Source organism: Callionymus lyra, chromosome 5 (genome assembly GCF_982586985.1).
Source record: "Callionymus lyra chromosome 5, fCalLyr1.hap1.1, whole genome shotgun sequence".
In the NCBI taxonomy this organism is placed as follows: domain Eukaryota; kingdom Metazoa; phylum Chordata; class Actinopteri; order Syngnathiformes; family Callionymidae; genus Callionymus; species Callionymus lyra.
Window position 1 is genome coordinate 18,314,125 of NC_141822.1, and position 10,048 is coordinate 18,324,172.

Here is a 10,048-nt window from a genome sequence, read left to right on the forward strand (position 1 = left end):
GTCGGGTCCACGGATTTGCCAGAATAATTTAGACTTTTCTGCAGCTTGCGCTGGACAGCTACTCACTTGTGCTGACAGTATTTCAAGGAGCTGAAGGTTTGTTTTTTTTTCCTTTTGTGTTCTTGTTTCTTCTGTGTTGGTTTACCGTCTGATCATGTGACCGAACCTACCCATTATCGTGTCAAGAGGAATGTTTGTTAATGTACCCGAATATACTGGAAATAAATATACAATCTAGTTTGTTATTTTTGAAGTAAACAAGGGCTAATTAACGAAGATTTCCTGAAGGCAATATTTTCAGAAGGATGTCCGCCCTGAAGACATGTCAACCCCTTTAGTTCTATTTCCTGTTGAATGTTGGGTAAACTGATACACAGGGGTGTGTCCCAAATTGCGCACTTCTGCACTTACACTTAATATTTTGAACGACAAGTACGAAAATGTAGTGCGCAATGAGCACTCAATTGGCGAACTCAAATGGCCAGAAAATTGAGTGTTGAGCGACGGACACTTTCCAGCCTCAACGGCCGCCATCTTAGTGAAGTAGATGATGCTAAACTGAAGCTACGTCACTGACGATGTGTCTTGGAGCCTTTATTGGCGTAAATGTCTCAAGAAAACACAATTTTTTACCACAAAACAACACAACAACAGTAATAACAAAATGAAATAATAACTTTGTGTCGGTGATAGTGTTCCAACATCTGGTTGCAATAAGTGTTAAAATGTAGTAGAAGAAGAAGCTGTCGAGTCATTTATGGTAAGTATGTAGCGGCAGTGTTTGATTTGAGAGCACCTTTTTAGTTATTAAGTTGTGTTTCATTGTGTTATTGTTGTGTTGCCTTGTGGTAAAATTAGTGTTTTCTCAAGACATTTATGCCGGACAGGAAACCCAAATGCTCAAACAGGAAACAGGACTAATGAAAGAACTCAAAAGGCTAACAAAAAAAAACAGACACGAGGCACTGATAAAAAAGACACAAAAACATTGGCCAAATGAACTGAAAAGACAGTAGTCGAGCATAACTCCAGTGAAATTTGACATCACCACAGAGACTGACAGACAAAGGAGGTTTTTTTTAAAACACAACAACACATCAAGGCGAACTGGGATCAGGTGAGACGGAGACACAGGTGACACAATCAGGAGCACAAGAGGAAGTTGACGAGACAAATACACAGAGGTCAGGACTTCACAAAAAAAGCAAGACGAGAGAGCACTGGACATGTTGCATTATATGAACTAAAGCTCCTCAACGTACGGTAAAAACAGCCTTTTTATGAAAAGCGGGGGAAAGTGTCACAAAGTTTTATCACCTTTTGTTATAAAACGTTCATATTTCAGGGTAATAGGGCAGCGGCCTTAGGTTGAATATCCCTGTAGTAAAACATCATTTTTAATTCACTCTCTAAATAGGTTTAGGATGAGATTTTGTGTAAATATCACCATTTTTTTTCTATTAAGCTATTAACTCATGGATGACAAAAAATAAACATCCATTATAAAATGTGCCATGTTTTGCAAGAAAGCAAGGTTGTGGTGTCAAGAATGACCTGCAGAGACAGGATGTAATGTGGATGAATAACGGTTGTTCAAGAGATTTTCACCTTGGAGAAACCCTGAGGTAAAAGTAAAAGTACCTTTTAAAAGTTCACCAGAGGGAGTTTGTTAGGATCCAGGCAAGTTTTAAGTTTCTCTATTGGTGGTCTCTGGCCAATGAAGAACAACATGTTTGTCGGGGGACACGGATCATTACAAACACTCGACCCAAGCAAAGTACTTAGGATTTATAGCCATCTTGATTTGTTGAAGCTTCCCTGTGTCATGTCTTCACACCTGATTTTATTTTGAAACTTGATTTGTTTCATTCCTGTTTCCTGCAGATACACGGCGCCTGCTGCTCTCACAGCTGCTGCAACTCTTACAATCAACTCATGAGCAACAGGCGCCAGATTATAATCGTCACTCCCTGTCTCCTGTTTTTTTTCTCCGCCCGACTGTGCTTTGATTTTCATTTGGAATGTCATACTTGAGAACTTCTTTGTTAATTTGAATTTATTCTTGAAACTTTGATTTGTCCTCCAGAGGAAGACAAGTGGAATTTGTTTGATTTATGTGAATCTTCGATCTTCATCAAATGCAAAGTTTAAGTTTAAGTGAAAGTGAAAAAGGGCCGACTGGTTGCTCCTCATTATTAGGGATGGATCCATACAACTTATTACGAATGATACCAATTCAGATCGTATTTTTGGATTTTACTAATACTAACATATTAATACTAACTTAATTAATAACTAAACCTATAAAGATTGGTTTGATTAACAATCACAAGCTTATCCACAGTCAGTTGCGTCCATTTGTTCAGGAAAAAATGATTTAAAATCTAACTTAAGCTTTTGTCCAAAAGATCTTAATATTTTCATTCCATTAAAGCCTATTGATTATGCCAGATTGCTATTTTTTTAATCCACTGAAAAATAAATGCATAAAAATTCCAATAATATTACCAATTATTAAAATAACTAAACGGTAGATACCACAATCATAATGATCCTTAAACCTTTTATAACTGCATTGATTACTAAACAGTGTATCATTCTCACAACTAACGTCATGCAACAATAGAAGTTCCTAACAATCTGTCCGACTGTTTTCTGAGGAGTCGGTTGTTATGTAACCACATGTTTTTCGCTCGTTCGGAACCTCATTTTGGGACCCATCAGTCCCTGTTGAGGAGAAACGTGTGAAACGGCGCTAGCTTGACGACAGCAGCTCTTTGCTTCCAAGTGATCATTTTACAGTGTTGGCTACCGAACCATTATCCAAACGCACCTTGAAAGACGTCCAACAGGAAGCCATCTGCTCCGTCTCCGGTGAGCGCGGTCTTGGAATGTGTTTTGGTAATTTTGTTAGTGAATATAAATAGCACAAAAGGATTTTGGGGAAATCGACTCCCTACCTTACAAACAGACTGTAATTCTTGCTTGTTTTTATGGATATATTTTTTTTACCTTATATTGATCAATATCGTTGACTTTTCACGAAAAACGAATAATTTAAACAAGCTTAAGAGTTGTTAGAAATTAATGATTATTTTTATTTGTGTTTTCATTTTTACAATAAGACTTAACAAGCACTTGACAACGTAATACATTTTTCTCTTATAGGTAAATATTTGTTATACATTTGTAATTACTATAAGTCAGATATGAATGCCTCAAAATAGCTGTTGGAAATTCTGCACCTAGTTCGTCTTTGTTAACAGATAATAGTGTTTATATTTGTGTTTAATTGTGTGTATACATACTGTATACATACATAACTGTTATTTTGAGCCACCTTGTCTGTCACAGGAAAATTGTCATTTCCCCACAGTTGCTTTTGTGTTTTCAAACGTTATTAAGTGTATTACTCTTTATTTCTCATTAAAACCTAAATCATAGAGTGAACGTTAAGCACTCTACTGGACATTTCTGCCTCTGTGATGAAAGGAAGTTATGAGTACTATTCATGTTTTATCACTACAATCAATGCAGCCACACAACCAAAATTACACATACACACTACTCAAATTTGAACTATTACTGGGAAGGATTTTGAAAAAGAAAAAACAATTAAAAAGTAAGTAAAAAATGAAATGTAAAATATTTTTAACGGTAATGGAAGGCTAAATTATTAATAAACTTTTTTTTTTTCTTTATCCAACATCAACTATGTGATTGAGAATTTCGTCCATCATTTCTTAAAAGTCATATTCAGTCATGTTGCTGCTCATTGAATAACAGTTTTACGCAGTTATTCTCCCTCCAAAACAATTCCACATATGCATCAAGAGAATCTGGCTTGAGATGAAAATGACCACAAGATATTTACATCTTTGCCGCTAATCTTCTCTTAATGTGTCTGGAGCTCTTAATCACCATGTTTTATTTATGAGCCTGGCATGTCGGACTTCAAGGTGCTAATTACTCTTCAGTTTTAGCGAAGCAGCTGTCTATTCCCCGGCGATCGTCTGACGGTGTGTCTCTGGATCTGAGGGCGTGTGTGTGGGCTCAAAAGTTATTACACACACTCTCACACATGGAGGGAAGACATTTTCTTTTTGCCTTTTATCGCCCGTTGCTGATAAACAATACATCTGGGAAGCAAATAATACAATAAAAATAATCACCTCCAAACCTTTGTATTTCTTCAAAACGGCTCCCCTGCAGCGTGTTTTCTTTCTAAGATGCAACTTTTTTTGTGGAAAATTGAAATGATTCCACATCTTTAAACACAAGCAGGAATGTATATTGAACGTTTTCATGTCTCAATATTGCATTTAAATGTGTTTTTTAACAGCAAAAGAAGTCAAAAAAGTTGTTTTACAACTACTATCTGCACTCATCAAGGTTGCAGTAGAAAACACCTTTATCACAGACCTGCCTTTGTTTATGTGGCCCTCGGTAAGTCAAGTGGAAACTATTTAACTGATCCCTCAGAAATGTCTTGCTTAAAACCCCAAATCCTTCATTTAATTTACTATTTGTAGTCATGTAATTACAAAAATTGGGAATTTAGACTTCCAAAAATAAAAATTCCAAGCACAACTCATTTAATTGTACTAAGTGTATTAAGATAACTCATATTTTCATGAATTTAACTTTTTTGGAAAACACCATGACCCAAAAACATGTGTGTGGTAGTTCAATTTATGTATCTTATTATTAATAAGACTCTTTTGCCAATAGGTTTTTCAACCCACGTAGAAAAATATTTATTTATTTGAATTTTTAATCTGAATTTAACACGGACATAAACATAAATATATTATAATTATTAACTATGTACCTTCTTCCATATTTTGTATTCACTAGTTTTAAGAGTCCTTAATATAATTCCATCTGTCCTTTGGTTCGAGCCGCATCTTACACTAGTCCCAGCTTTAGGTTTATAATCTCACTTTCTCATGGCTGCTTGTTGCAATCCACCGATGGGAGAGTTATTTTTTTATTTAAAAAAATTGTAATTTTCTGTTAATCATCCTTAATTTGTAACACCTGGGTTGATGTAGAACAGGAATTGAATTGATATTGTGGTTCCTTTCTAGTTCTTGCACAATCAGTAATTATAATGAATTATTTGATTGGTTTATTAGAGAAATAATATTTATTATCCTTTATAATATATATTAAGTTATTTCAGAAGAGGCAGCTGCAACAAAGTTGATGGCCTATGCAGTAGAAAAAGAAAATATTAAATATGAAATTGTAAATGCATGAAGAAGGAGTCAGACTCACAAATGAGATTCACTTTAACTTCAAAGACTTTCGTCCTTAAACAAGAACAAACAAACAAGATTGTGGCTGTATCTTAGACCAGCCTCAAATGTGGTGGCACACTGGCTGGTGGGCCTTCGCTGCTCCACGATATGTCCGATTGATTTCCTGGAAAGAGTATGTAACCAATCCTAAATAGCAAATTGTGAGCACTGGTGGGAGCTTTACACAACGGCCTGCAGGGGGCCCTCTAAAACACTCTCTAGCCCACCAGGTGGGCCCACGAGCAACAACAGTAAAATTAAAACAATGCAAAATATGTTGTTCATTTTGTTAGTTTAGTTCTAAATAAAATGTTCGGGGAAAAAAAACAATTTGCCCCCTGAAGTGAAATGAATCTATAAGCTCCACCGGTGAGAACAATCCAATAATCACAGCAGACAGAATTATGGTCTAACTTCCTTTCAGCACATTTTCTATAAATAGCCGAAGACCTCTTCAAAGATGTAAAATATTTGCTTGCAAAAATAGAACCTGCCGTGTTCTTGAACATCCCTTGATGTCAGCAGGAACAAGTATCAGCAAACAGATAATAAATCAATATGTATGAAAGCGGATGAAATCATGAACACACCAAACATTTTTTCCACACATTCACTACAAACACACACACACACATTTGTTCCAAGGAGCAGTTGCTGTCCCTTCAAAGATAAAAGGAAGAAAAAAAACATCTGAAGTGGAATGTCTGTCATGCATACCACACTTGTGTTTGGATGGTGTGTACATCAGCGAGTGGATATTTGCGGCGAGCAAGTGCACAAGCAAAACAAAAAGGCACGAGCATCTAGGAATAGTTTAATGAGGGCTTCACCAGGCTTTGTCGCTGCCAGCAGGGTCGTTTATCAGCCTAATTAGATTAATAAGACGTAGGACACCAGCGCCGCAATAGACGGACGCTTTTGTTTTTCTGCCCAGATGTATATCGCTTCTGGAATTCCCGGCACTGCGTGGAATGTCGCCGATTAGTTCCATGTATACTTGAGAAACTGCGAGGCAATGCAGTTTTATTTATCACAGTTTTTTGGGCGATAAGTAACAAGAGCCCGAACACCTGTTCCGTTGTTTGGTCCGAGAGACAACAAGTGCGACGTCAACAACAGGAAAATTCATCCTTAAAATAGGGAGTCTGAGACGAGGGCGGTGACAGCGGTGTTAAAATAGGCATTAAGGGAGATTAATGTCGACCAAGAATACATTTATAATGTTTTTCTCTTGAGGCTCGACGACGACTAGTCGAAGCTTCCTTCTTGCTGGTTCTTGATCCTGGTGATCTTCTGTCCATACATTCATCAGCTCACTGTCTTCGTATGTTGGACTCTGTATATCATGGAGCCTTGATGTTCAAAATGAGCAGCCGACCCTTAACCAGTGGCAGGAAAACGGCGGGAGGGCGGCTTGGGCGTTGTGTTTTTTATTTTCTAATCTTTATAATATTTTATTTTATTTACTATTATTTATTCTTTTTCAGTTTTAAAATAATCCTCAGCAGTGATGAGTCTTTATGTTTGTAGAATTATTCACACTGATCAACTATATTTGCATTGATTCCGGTTCTGATAAGAATAATGGTTTGCGTCGTCATTCGTCATATCCTGTCTATCTGGGGTGTGTGGGGTTGCTTTTAGAATAGCCCATCAGTGACATCACGTTTATGTAACTCAGCCGATCATATATCGCGAAAAAAAGTGACGAAGAAGTGTCATCTCTAGGTATGATTTCGGACGCTGGAAAAAGCGGCCCCTATGGTTGGAATACATAAGCGTAAACGTTCACCCTATTTCACCAGAACAATTAGATTACTTGGTACTCCGCTAAACATGTTAATCCAAAGGACAATTTTCCTTTTTTTTAAATTCAATTTAGTTTTTGCAGTGTCCTTGTGTTTGATTCATTGGTTGGTAGAAATGATCTCTTATTTCCTGGTGCATAGAAAGGTTTTAATCATTTTCCGATAGTTTTTCATTTAATAATTTGGTGTATTGTGATTGGGTAACAGTGATGATCAACAATATCAGGTTGTTTTTCATTATGTTTCCGTTGAGGAAGGCCACTGTCCTAAACACATCACTGTACGCTGTACTTGAGAGTACACTGGCCTACTCTCTTTATGCAACAACTTTTTATCTACAAGGCGATTTGAGGTGAACTCCCTTGTTATTTATCATTGTATATGTCTCGGGAAATGTGTCCCCCATGCATTAAGATCTCAGGACATGGTGCTCACGACTGTTCCTCAAGCTCATACAGAGCTGGATTAAACAGCTTATAACTTTTCTGCAGAAGCAACTCAAGCTTCAGGATCTACTGACTTTTAACGAATTTAAGGCTGTTGTCATCTGACTCCATTGGCAATTGTGAATGTTCTAAGTCAGTAATCTTGTTGATTTTTTTCTTATGTTGTACTATTGCACTTAATATTGAACTTGTTTTTATGTGCAACCTTTTTTTTTCTTTCTATTCTTGCCAGGCTCTCTTGTAAAAGAGATTTGAATCTCAATGAAACTAACCTGGTTACATGAAAATAAAATAAAATGTACCCTCTACACCTTTAGCAAAAAACATTATAAACCAGCCAGTTTGTGAGTTTAGAAATAACTAAATGTGTTAAAATTCAGTCATTTAATATATGTCCAAATTTTGAAAAAATTAAAAAACTGTCAACAAAGAAACACAGGGCAGGAGAAGGGAACAGGAAGTGACAAAAAACAAAAAAGAGTGGTGAACCAGTGTTACGACACAAATATAACCAGTGTGGGAACAATACAGGTAGACCAATCGATCAATGAATTATATTAAATGACATTGTTCATTTAAATATAGTCTGTGACTTTGTCGCGAGCCAATGCAGCCACAGCCAGACAGGACGCCGCCATCTTACAATCTACACAGAGAGATGGACTATTTCGCGAAAGAATAAACAACTAAAACTTTGATTTAAACATTTTTTATAACCAAATTCTCGTTACATTGAGACATATTAAACAAAACCATTAAACATTTCCATGCAACAAGATTAAACGTAAAGTGTTGAGGGAAGAAAAAAGGCAGGAATTTACCTCCCAGGATTTGACAAGAATCAAAAGTGAAGCTACCAGGAACACATTTACATCTAGTGCTGTCATATTCCACATCAACCTGGAGCGCCCTGAAGTACAAGTTGTTTCGTGTGCAGATACACCGGCAAGGAAAGTGAGGCTGAAACACGACCGCTATTTAACAAGACACAAGTGTCAAAGTGTCAAGACTGTGCCTTATATACAGAGTTTTTTCAACCAATTTATGAACTAATAAGATTGAGACTGACTTTTGACAGACCAGATTGATGGGCCCGCGGCTGGAACGGTAGAGGGTAAATATCTGCACTCTGAAACTAAATGTTACACTTGCAACGTTAACTAGTTCAAGAGTGCTGACTGCAGTCAGTCAAAGATGAAAATGATTATCCTGTAACCTGGATAATTTGAAAGTTACAATCTAAATTGAGCAAATCTCCATTTAAATAAGTGAAATAAATTAATGTTAACCTTCTGTTTCTGCCTGATTTAAAGTGTAATGTATGTTATATGGATTATGGATGGATGTAGCTGGGGGTGGATGGATGGATGGATGGATGGATGGTAGATAGATGAATGGTTGGTAGATAGATGGATAGTAGATAGATGGATGGATGGTAGGTAGATGGATGGATGGATAGATAGATGGATGGGTGGATAGTAGATAGATGGATGGATGGAAGGATGGTAGATAGATGGATGGATGGATGGATGGATGGATGGATGGATGGATGGATGGATGGATGGATGGATGGATGGATGGATGGATGGATGGATGGATGGATGGATGGATGGATGGATGGATGGATGGATGGATGGATGGATGGATGGATGGATGGATGGATGGATGGATGGATGGATGGATGGATAAGTGGATAGATAGATAGATAGATAGATAGATAGATAGATAGATAGATAGATAGATAGATAGATAGATAGATAGATAGATAGATAGATAGATAGATAGATAGATAGATAGATAGATAGATAGATAGATAGATAGATAGATAGATAGATAGATAGATAGATAGATAGTTTCTCAGATAAATCGATGCCGTTCGAGTCATCAATGATCGTGCTCATTGATCCTCGGCCCTCAGGAACGTGGGGGTGGCAGCGGGGACGCCCCAGCATAATTGACCCGGATCAATACACTCGCTCTAATTAGGTTAGTGGGGGGTTCTTTTCTCAGAAATGGTGGTCAGCAGTAAGGTCAAGCATCTGTGAGGAAACATTGGATTAGCAGTTTCTCCAGCATGATGACGACCTCCTGCCTGATGATGCAGTATCGTTACAAGGAACATAGTCGTACAAATGTCTAAATAATGGGGAACGCTGTAAGTAGGACACGCTGTTTAGATCCTGGAGTGTCTGGGAGGAAACATGGCTGAGAATCTGCTTTGACCTATTTTAATATTGCTCATAGAATTTCTTCCATTAGTGTTTTCATACGAACAAAGTTCATCCCTGAAGAAGTTAACACTGTGAACAAGAAGTTCTCCTAACACTAGCGTAGATGTTTTCAGGCGTGTAAGCAGAGAAGTCACTTTTCTTTTGAAAGTAAATCTTTTGTTTTGTTCCTCACGTAACGAGTAACCCTGGCCAAACAACCCGTCTGAGAAGAGAAGTGGTTATTGATCGACCGCTGGTGATTGAAAAGAGACCAAACTTTT